General features: G+C 33.0%; 1 pseudogene; it reads right to left on the bottom strand.

The window, feature by feature from the left end:
• Positions 1-1,891: 1,891 nt before the first annotated feature.
• Positions 1,892-7,778, bottom strand: LOC124375110 (annotated as a pseudogene).
• Between the last annotated feature and the right edge of the window lie 433 nt (positions 7,779-8,211).

Genomic DNA, 8,211 nt, shown 5'->3' with positions numbered 1-8,211 from the left:
TTACTTTATTTGTTAGCCTTTGTTTACGATGTTTCGAGATTGGTTGTCTGCGATCGCACGGCTTTCATCAGGAAAACTAAATAAATTTACGGTTACTGTACTACGAGTTGTTCGGCCAAACTGCGGATTTATTTCATGCTTATGTATAATTTTGTGACTATAGTAACGTTTCCTAAACAATTTTCAGACGCGTTCGCATTAGTGACTCGAAATTATGTCGTTACCAAGTACATCTTCTTCTTTCCTGATTCAGAAGTTCATTGCTGGAATTACTTACTTAATGCTAAGGATAATCAAAATGAAAACATACAAAAGCCAACAGTTTAATCTGGCAGTATAATAAATATTATGGGTGGTGTGGACAAAGCAGAAACACACTATAATTGCTTCCTAAAAAAATATCCCCAGTATATCTCTGAAGTAGTCTCCATCCTATCTTGAAATTGTTTTCTGATTTATTCGTCGTTTGAACAAATAAAAAAAAGCTATTTTTCTGGACTGTTTTGGATAAAATATAGAGTAGGCAAATATGTAAATAGCTTTCTTCTGTTCAACACGAAAATATATAAAACAAAACAATGGAGAAGGAAAGGCAAAAAAAACAAAACTTCAACATGAATTTCAGAGAAATTCCTTATCACTGAACTTGTAGGCTAATGTCCGTTAACCCTGATGAGGTTTGATGCTTGGAGGTCGTCCTTCATCAGTAGAAAAAGAAGAAAGGCTAAAACAAACTTCCTTCACTTTCTTGAAGCTCATCCAACAAAAAAAACTAATAAGGAATGTGCTGCTTTGTAGCAATTAGAAAAGGTGCCAGGAGGGATGAATGAAAGGGAAACACTTTACTATTGTTAAAAACCTGTTCAAAAAATCCTTCGCGGTCTTCATTCTGCAGAGTGTTTTGAACGATACCATACCATGTGAAAATATTAAAATTATTAGTGTAAAGTATCCAATTTTATATCTCTATAATATAAATTAGAAAATAAAAAAAAATTATTATACCTATTATAATAATGTATATACTTTATTGACTTCCAGCTTACCCGTTTGTAAATAATAAAATGGGTTTTTTACTGAAAATATGCTAAAATAAATACGAGCTCAAGAGGGGGGCAGACTAGTGAAAAAAAAACTACGAGTGGGAAAGGAGTTTAATGATGACGCTCATTAAAATTTGCCAGTTCAGCCCATCTCAAAGCTTGGTCATGGTAGTTATTTTGCTACAAATTCATGTTTGACCTTGAACCGACAAGATCAGTTATCACAGCGTGTCTCACTAGCTCTTGCTTGTACTATACCTGAACTGGTAACCTTTTTAGGAAACATGAGTTTGCATACTAGTCACAAGCTGAGAATTGTGGTTTTTTATAGTTTTATCACACACCCACTTCAAACAAATTTCTGCAAGTTTGCAGTTTACCGAATGATTTGGAAAAGTGAGCCATAGTTTTTTATCACATATGCCTGATTTAGGTATGGTGTGGAGTATAATTTTCATATAAAGGAATTAATTTGGACCATGAATGATCTGCTTCCATATGCTGGGGAGATTAAAACCTTTCAGCCTTCAATTGACAGGTCGGGAGTTAGTGTTGATGGGTAGGTCTTAAATCCCAATTCAAGGGTTATGAATCAGGTGTTTGATCTGGTCGGTAGACGACAATGCCAAATGGAGTAGACTAGTCATTTATGTTGGTAGGTAGTATCGTGCGTGTGAGGAGATAATTGGATGGTGGGCCTGGGCGCAACGTATGTGGGTGAATTTATATTATTTAATGATATTTGTGTGTTTAGGGGGTGTGTTATATCCCAAATTGGGCTGTGACTGTGGGGGTATTCTTTCCTATCTGGGGCTAAAGCCTAATATGTTGTCATTAAATGAACTGACCATTATATAGTATAAGCGTCGGCAACTGGGCCCAGGGTCGTTAATGTGGGGCTCATTGAGCAAATTCTTGAGATACCAAGAAGGATTTCTTTTATCGGTTATCGCAGGACAGCCAATCCTTTTCTTCGTCCAGCAATGATAAACAACAAGTTCCCTGGAAATTGAGGTCACACACAAGAATTTATAAGATCAAATACTCTAAATGTGGAATTATTCTCATACACTCTAACTTATTAAGCGCATAATTATATGGTTACCCCTAGAAAACAGTTAGTTGTCTACAAAAGTGATCTGTGAGCTATAAAATTCTCCCAAGGGACATGGTTTTGAATTTATTTAATATATTTTTAACCAACAATACTAGACAGACAGATGTTTATACTGTTATTTTTACAAATGATGTTGCATTTTTTCAGATTTCTAATGAGTTGTAGAATTTGCAAGTTAAAAATTAAATGCTTTAATTTAAAATAAATACTACTAATAGACATTCAGTCACATCTCTGTATATATTAACCAAAATTGGACTAACGTTAAATTAACCTTTTCCCACCACCGTAGATGGATAATATTACAATGGTTTTGACTTTGTCCAAAAGACGTCTAAATACAGTTATATCCGATCTTATAGATTGGTCTCTTAGAGGATTTTTAGTTCCCAAAAAGGCCTTCAAAATGCACCCAGTGCTACGCTCCGTGCTTACCATGGTTGCACTAAGGATCAAGTATTTATAAAACGACCACTCTGCGGCAGGGGGAGGGGTCGATAGGGGAAAAGCGCACCCTCCTTTGTCAAACTCCGATCCACCTGCTCAGGTCGGTTCTGCGGTTTCCTACTGAGCCGCAAAACCAAAACCTATCCGTAAACGAGGTATTACTGCTTTCATCGGTTGTCACTAGTGCATATTCTACTACGCAAGTTATCTATGCAGGTGTCAAGATAGTTTCAACTGACGAAGCATCTGCTATAATTGGCTTGTAAACTTAGAAATGGGACCTGATATGCACTCTGATTTTGATAAACTGCAAAATTAGAGCAGTTAAGATGTGAAATTTCTTGACAACTCACTTTGACTCAAATCCACTACTAAAAGACTCTAATGTATTAACAGACTTCTATATCAAATGATTACGTGCTAGATAGTGCTAGAAGTCAATGTGGGCTGATTACTTACAACTGCAAGATACTACTACTACTACAAGCTGCAAACGGACACAGTTTTTACGGAACATTTCCTACTGTAGGATAATTGTTTAATACATTTAAGTAATCATGTTCTTTTTTTTACACCCTAACCCAACTATTAATATAGTTACCAAATTTAGCCAATGGTTTAAACAGCCGATACTATAGCTCAATCACTGAACCTCCACAGCCTATCTTTATTCGGATAAATCCAATATACTAACCATGCAATTTCATAGGAGGTTTATACATATTATTTTTAAATTAGTAACTAAGGCTTTTAAATAAAATTAAAATTGATTTTTCATGTCTTAGCAAGTTTTTTTATTAGTGTTGCTAATGTGCATGTAATCCTGCCTTCCTGTCTGAAATTTGGCTTGGTTTTAGGATGAAAATTAAACTTATGCATTTCGCGGATAATTATTACTGTGCAGACTGCATAGTTGCAGATCTAGAAACCACTAGTTTTAGTAGGGGGAGACATTCCAGAAAGTTGTTGTTTAATATGGGGTTAAATTGTGTATCCAATTCAATAGGGAGAACATAAGTTGGGACCGACATTAGTGGATTTTGTGATTATGAAAAGTTGTTAAACTTTGAAGCCTCTGCATATTATTTATTGGATGAATCTCTTAAAATATTGGTATGGTAGTATCTTTGTATCATTCTCCAAATGGTGACCCCCAATATAATTTTTTATGGCACTCTTGACACAATTGTCTGTCATATATTACGCAAAAAAAAAAAATAAGACCTTAATTGTGATTATTTATAATGGTGGTGAGATAATCAAGGCGATGTTAAATATTTTTCTGTGATGTTACAAAAAACACACACTGGCAACAGTCTAGCAAACTGCTTTAATATCTTAAGGACAGTACATGATTTTTACTATTTATAATAATACAACCAATCTAGACGGACAAAAAAAAAAAAAAAAAAAAATAAAAAAAAAAATTGTCCCCTAGCATAAATGTCTTCTCCACTCCACCAACCCCCCCTGAAGACATTCTCTCAAGACAGCCTTCAGTCAGTACGTTCAAATTCCCATTCTCTGATCATGATGGCATCACTGTCAACATTAGGATGAAAAACTAGAACATTTACTTAAAAAACGATTACAATAATTCTAGAACTGAACTATTCCCATTAAATTGTTTATCCCTCAATGTGATTTTTGGAAAATCTATCTTCCCTTCAAAGCTAGCTAGCTAATGACTGGGAAAAGAAAAATTATAATATATCTAACTAAATTCTAATGGTGCGGAATAACATGTTTGAGTCTCTGTTCACTGTTATCATTAAACAATATAAATTTTTTTAAAGTATTAAAAAAATTAAAAACGAACAATTATTCCAAAAAAAAAAGAATAAAATGTGGTATAACTGACAATTTAAGGAAAATGAAAGAAAATTATTGTTTCTTAGTGAACTTGATAAAAGGGCAATCATAATCAAAATGTTTCCTTAAGAGATAGGTATTATACGAATTAAAATATCAGTATAAAAAGTCCATCACAAGAAGCAAAACTAGCTAGTAATGTAAATTATATAGAGCAAAGTAGTAAATAAATGCAAATCGGCTTGGCATATTATAAAAAATAATAATGTTCAAGTTAATAATTTCAAAACCAACATTGATCCTGATACTTTCAATAATTATTTTGTAAATTCTGTAAATGAAGTTAAACGAAACATAGAATCATCTTGTAAATTAATGTTCAAAGTCATGAGTTTGGCTGCCAGCTATTGTGTCCAACCAGTACTTTTCTTGGAAAAACTATATACTCCAGAGAACGTTTTGAAAGCCATTCAAAAAAATGAAAACATTCTGACAGCCTTGATTTTTACGATATGTCAAATAACTTATTAAAAAAAAATAGCTTTAAGTTTGGTAAATCCTCTAGCAAACTGTATCAACCAATTCCTAAAAGATGGGGTGTTTCCTAGACAACGTAAAGTTTCCAGAAATTTGGCCTAATATATATAAAAGGGTCCCCGAAACGGATGAGCCTGGGAGCTATCGTCCCATTTATGTTGTTCCAGTCCTATCAAAACTAATTGATAAACGCTGGTCTTACGAACAGATTGTTGATTTCTTGGAGAGCAATTATCTTTTAAAATGCATCTCCAATTTGGTTTTAGAAAGACCTTTAAATTCTACTGTTGATGAAATAGATGATTTGATTAGACAAATTAATCAGGTATTTGAAAATAAGGCTTTTATGCTCAGGTCACCTTTCTGAGACCTTAGCAAAGCCTATGAATTGTGTTTAACCATTTTGTGATCTTATCCCCCACCTCACACACACAAACTATTAAAACCCCCCCCCCCCCCCCTTTTGGTTTTTCCTTTGGCCCCCCCCGGGGGGGGGGATCCTACATTGAAATTTTTCAAGTCTTATTTACATGATCGACAACAGATAGTTTTCCATCAATGGGGGGTATGGTCCTAAGGACATAACATGTAAAATATGGTGTGTCCCACAGGGCTCCTGTCCTTGGACTATACTTCTATTTTTATTCAGTATTTATAAATGATCTACCTTTCTCAGTGACAGCTAAAACAATACTTTACGCTGATGATACAACTTTTATTAACATTGCAAATAACATTGGAGAACTCTCAAAATTTTCAGATGAAACCTTAATAGGTGCTTCCCAGTGGTTTCGATCTAATGGATTTCTATTAAATGAAGAAAAGACACAAAATATAATTTTTAGCTTGAAACCTTATTTGGCCCCTCTTGATAACAGTTTTAGCTCCAATATAAAATTTTTAGGAATGTATATAGATAACCAACTAAACTGGAACCAACATACAGAATATATAAGCAAAAGGCTTTCTAGAGTTATTTACCTGTTAAGTCGCCTTAAGAGTGCTGTTCCTAAAAACTATGTGAGGACTGCCTATTTTGCGTATTTCCAAGCAGTTTTTCGATATGGTTTGATATTTTGGGGCAACTGCTCAGGAACTGAAGACATCTTAATTCTTCAAAAAAAAGCTATTAGACTAATGACTAATTCTCAACCGCTGGAACATTGTAAACCACTTTTTATTCTGTTAGAGATTCAAACGGTTATCAATCTATACATATTTGATTTAATTAACTATATTCTAAAAAATCCAAAATTTTTAAAATTTAATAACGAAATTCATTCATACAATACTAGAACTAAAAACAATGCTGCAATTGGTTATCACCGCCTCAGTAAAACCTTAAATAGTCACATGGTAACATCCCTGAAAATCTATAATTTTTTGGAACCTCTGGTAAATAAGTATCCACATAAAACCTTCACTAAGCTCTTTTATAGTTGGCTTTTGAAACACCCTTTCTATAGTTTAGACGAGTTTTTAGAATTAAAAAACATTACATTTTAGATATATAATAATTTTTATATGTAAATTTTGACAATTGTTTATTTACTATTTAATTTATATATCTAGGCCTAGTTTATTTTAAATTAACCTTCACTGACTAATTTATGCTACTAAAGCACTGTTTTTTCTTTTTTGTATGTTAGTTTAAGTTTAAATTATTTTGATAAAATTGTTTTATTTTGACCATGCCCTAGGCTGCAATATGACATTGTCAATGATTGTAAGAATTCGAACGACAAATAAAGATTTATTTATTTATTTATTTATTTATTATTCTTCATCGTGTGGTAGTGTTGTGATTAGTTTGAAATATTTATCTCTTGTTATAGTTTGACGAAGTGTTTTAAATTTACTTTAAATTTATTTAAAAAGTTTTGTAAATAGTTAATTTTTTTATTTTTATCAATAAATACGCTAATTTGATGTAAAATGCCCTGCTTTATACCTTTTTTGCTTTTACCATTTATAATTTAGCTGTAATAAAAATTAGCTTTGAACTTAAAGAAAACAAATCTTTTTACTTGTCTTGGCGTTACAGGAAAGTTAATGGATTTATTAGTGGCGTGTGAAGGGTTAAAATCCAACCAGTAAAATTACATTCATATCTACTTAGTACTCCCTGATGCTGTAATACATAACATTAGAAAGATTTTTAACGTATCTAAAGAAAACCAATTCTGATTTGATTGCTTTAGGAAGAGCATTGTAAAACTTGACCGTAAAGAAGTAGAGATGTATCTAAAGAAAGTTTGAGTTGGGGAAGTTTCAAGATATTCATGAAACACTAATGACTGATGTAAGAATAAAGAAACAATCTCGGCCACTGGACTGTGCGAGGATCTTATCAAACTGAATAAGGAGGAGAGTCGTTACAGTACAGTATGGTCGATGGTATTGATACAGTCACATACAGGATCTGAACGTGCGCTAACCCAGATCCAAAGTCTAATGCCTTAAACCGTTTGGCCATCGAAACTTCCAACCTACAACATTCTACTCATTGTTCCTGTTACACTTTCCTATTCATGTTACTGCCTACAATGGATCAAAACAAACACTCAATTAGCAACAGATAATTCAACCATGGGACTACCATTAAAAAACAGAGGGAAAAATCACTTATTTTTTTATTACAATTTCAAAGGATATGACTTACTCGCTACCTCCTTACCTGAAGGATACACGTTAGGATGAAAGAGAGGTGGTTCAAATTTACATTTTGGTGGACTTGAGGGGTAATCATCCTTAAAGATCATCCTCAATTTATATGATCCACCTTCCCAGGGTGTCTGTAAAAATCAAACAAAATTAACCTCCAGCTTCTGGGCAATAAACACAGTTTAATGGAAAATATACAATTTTCTGAAACTAGGATATAACTTTAGTTGGAAAATCATGCATCTCCAGCGGTACAAAATTTTGTCCAAATATGATAATGCCAAACAACTGCTTTGCTTCAGTTTGCATTTTTTTTTAAAGCACTTAATACATACAAATATATTTTTTTAATTGGAATTTATTTAATTGATGAGTGATATCCAAAAAATGCGGTACAAAAATCTCATTCGAGCCTTACATATCAGACCTTGATGAACGACGACTACTTTTTCAAAATAAAAATTTAAAATAAACCCAGCAATACAAATTTATGGATCTGTTGTGCTGTCATAATTTTCATTAGACAATGACAACATGATTACTGTGTATTTCGACTCATTTCCATTAAACAATTGGTTTGTATAAATTGTT

Source organism: Homalodisca vitripennis, unplaced genomic scaffold, assembly GCF_021130785.1.
Source record: "Homalodisca vitripennis isolate AUS2020 unplaced genomic scaffold, UT_GWSS_2.1 ScUCBcl_13382;HRSCAF=23580, whole genome shotgun sequence".
Classification (NCBI taxonomy): Eukaryota; Metazoa; Arthropoda; class Insecta; order Hemiptera; family Cicadellidae; genus Homalodisca; species Homalodisca vitripennis.
This window is presented reverse-complemented; position numbering and strand designations above follow the sequence as displayed.